Source organism: Orbicella franksi, chromosome 2 (genome assembly GCF_964199315.1).
Source record: "Orbicella franksi chromosome 2, jaOrbFran1.1, whole genome shotgun sequence".
NCBI classification, from domain to species: Eukaryota; Metazoa; Cnidaria; class Anthozoa; order Scleractinia; family Merulinidae; genus Orbicella; species Orbicella franksi.
This window is the reverse complement of record NC_138146.1, coordinates 23,957,564-23,960,615: the sequence shown is the minus strand read 5'-3', so window position 1 is coordinate 23,960,615 and position 3,052 is coordinate 23,957,564.

The window sequence follows — 3,052 nt, the reverse complement described above, 5'->3', positions numbered from 1 at the left end:
GCTTTTAACACGAGAAAGTAGAATTTAAATCTTCAAGTCACCGTGTAATTTTCTTTTTATTACTATATAGACAAACTGACTGATTGAAAAAACAAGTGAAAAAAAAGCGAGAAATGACGTCATCAATATCCTCAAAAGAAAACGCCTTTCGAGTCCCGGATGTAGTTCCGTCTGAATTTTACGATAGTGTATTTTGACACTCGTGTTATGTAATTAAGTAAAAGCGAAAAATTTCTTAATCACTAGGGATAAAGTTCTGTTTCCTTAGCCATCGTGATTTGCAAACTTGTTTCACCCCAGGAGGCTTGCCTAGGATAGGGTACCCGAGAAAAAGTTACAGCATTTAAAAGTTACAGCATCTAACCGTAGTTAGTAGCTAACTATGATTTAACGTAGGATGATGTTCATTGTCTTGTAAAAAGTTCTGTGAGCTCTTCTGAACGGATGTTTTCCCTTGGTTGAGGTCGAGTTTCCAAGTCGTTTGAAATTTTCGTTACTTTGTCGAAAAAGGATCGATGTACGATATTAGTGATGTGGCCAAGTTTCAGAATGAAATCTTGTATGGAATTGCAGGGACCATTGATAAAGATTATTCACGTTTCATAACGCACAGCGATACAATGATCGTGATAGGGATTGTGACGTCACCAGAAATATCATGCGAACTAAACCAAACAGAAAATCAATCGTACTTCAACTTTCTGGCGAGCTCTATTAGCGAACTCAATGGAACCCAATAGGGTTCAATTTGGCTTGAAAATAAAGAGTGCAGAAATATAGCTGGTTATTGTGATAACAATTTAAGTTGCTAAGATGTTGAAGAGCATTTGCATCATTTGCTTCATCATTTGGTTTCATTGGCCCTGAAAAGCCCCATTGGGGGAGTGGTCGATTAAGATATTTATTTTAATTAAGATATTTAATGCTGTACTACAAAATTGTTTCGAAATCTCATTTCTTGCCAACACATAACTTGGAAACCCGTTGAAACCGGTTTTGAAAGCCCGGCTTAGTCAATCGAACATAATCAAACTTCAAAAGTTCGATTGTGTTCGATAGGCCACTACCGAGTTACCTTGTCCCTCTGTTTCAAAACGACTCCTCTTGCAAAACCTTTCAGATGAAACTGATGAGTTTGATTTGCATGAAATTGAAAGGTAGGGAAAACACATTTTCATATGAATGGTTTTGCACGAAGACTCGTTTTGACACAGAGGCAAAACGCAACTCGGAAATGGCCCATTAAATAAGGGTTCCATAACCGAATGTTCGATTGTGTTTGATGGCTTTGGCAAGATTTTACCAAATTACCGAGTACTGAACGTTCGATTGACTAGGCCGGGTTTACACGATATCAAAAACAAGGCGGGCGTAATATTTTCAGAGGGCAGACGAGAGAGCGCTCCTATTTGATTCAAACTGGATTCAGACCATTCTGCAATAAAAAAGCCATTTTGATTAGTCTTGGCACTTTCTGAAGTTTGTTTTTCAGTATGTCTTTTACTGATCCTGGTCTTCTTAGAAATCCAACTCATTATTATCATTATTTTTCTTTTTTTGCTTCTTTGTTACGAGTCCTTAGCTTTTGTTGCGAGACAGCCATCATTAATTTTACGAATGTATATATGTATTTCAAACTGTTCAGTTTGTAATCTTCTTGTAAAGAATTTTAAATGATCAACTGAATTGTCTACCCCTCGAAACCCCTTTACTAGTGAGCGTTCGAATTACTGGGTGGGGAATGGGTAAGAGGATCTGGATTTCTCTTGTAGCAATTAACTATTGAAAATAATTTTCGAAGCCCAAGACCTGAAAAAGAGGGGTTGTCAAGAAGCATCTGCTTGCATTAACCCGATATAACCCGTGTTGGTCTTCATCCACTTTTGGTGCAGTGGGCATCTTACGGGTGAGTTAATAGATCATTGTCAATCTCATTTCGTCGTCACTGATTCCGTATCACGTACTTTCATTTTCAGGATCACGTCATGTTTCAAACTGGATTTCTTCAGACTCTTCGGTTTCATTTGCGCTCTCCACTGGCTAAAGAAGGGCTTTCCAAGTAACTGGAAAGTAAAAAACTTACTCTAAAGTAATTTGAAGTGGTAAAAATCAACCTGAATAATTTCCCTCTGAGCGTTAGTCCCACAAAAGAAATGAGGAACTGCGTTTCTTTAGACTTGGTAGGATTCGAACCCATAATTATAGCCTCCGGATATTTCATTACTGTAACTCTATCGACTTAGCTACGACGAAAACCATGACACGGGAGGGATTGTTCACAGAAACATCCTCGTATTTTTTATTGGTCACGCCGGTAAACACGCGTTCGCCACTGCAGGTTGCTTTTCACGTGATGATCAGAAAGGTACCTAGTCTTCGGTAGTTAAACTCGCCATTTGCGAAAATAGCATTTTCCGCGTCTTTGTCTGATGTACAATATCGCTTCTCTACTGCTTGCAAATCAAGCAAATCAAAATTCATCTCCAACCCCTCGCAAAAAAAACCGCAACAAAAATGCAGGTATGACGGCAGGGTAAAACGGGAGCTTCAACTCGGGAATTTCAAAGGAAGAAGAAATTCCTCACACATTTAAATCTAGGTTAACGCAACTTGGATGCGACTGTTCAATCCTGCTTTTATAGCCTAAGATCATCATTTGTCACGTGATCTCTATTAAATAAATAAACTAGTAGTAATCAGAGTGTGTTCGACGCTCTCACTTTGATATATACATATATCGTAAATAAATGATTTCACTAGCTGACTTTCAACCTTTGTCTATTGCTAAAATCAACATTTTTCAGCAGCAACCGAGGTTTTACAGTCAGATCTACATAGTGCCAAAGTCCATGCTAGTGAAGAGGTCACGATTTGTTGATGCGTTGGGTGACGCTGCCAGTTTCTGTAGTTTATATTACGTTCATTATTCTAAGCTAGCATTTGCAGTTGCGTGCTCGTTTCGCGCGGTCATTCATCGTAAACAAACTCCGTGCGACTAATTCGAGTATTTCCCCTGATGAATAAAGTAGTCTTATGGATCTTGCCTTCAGAG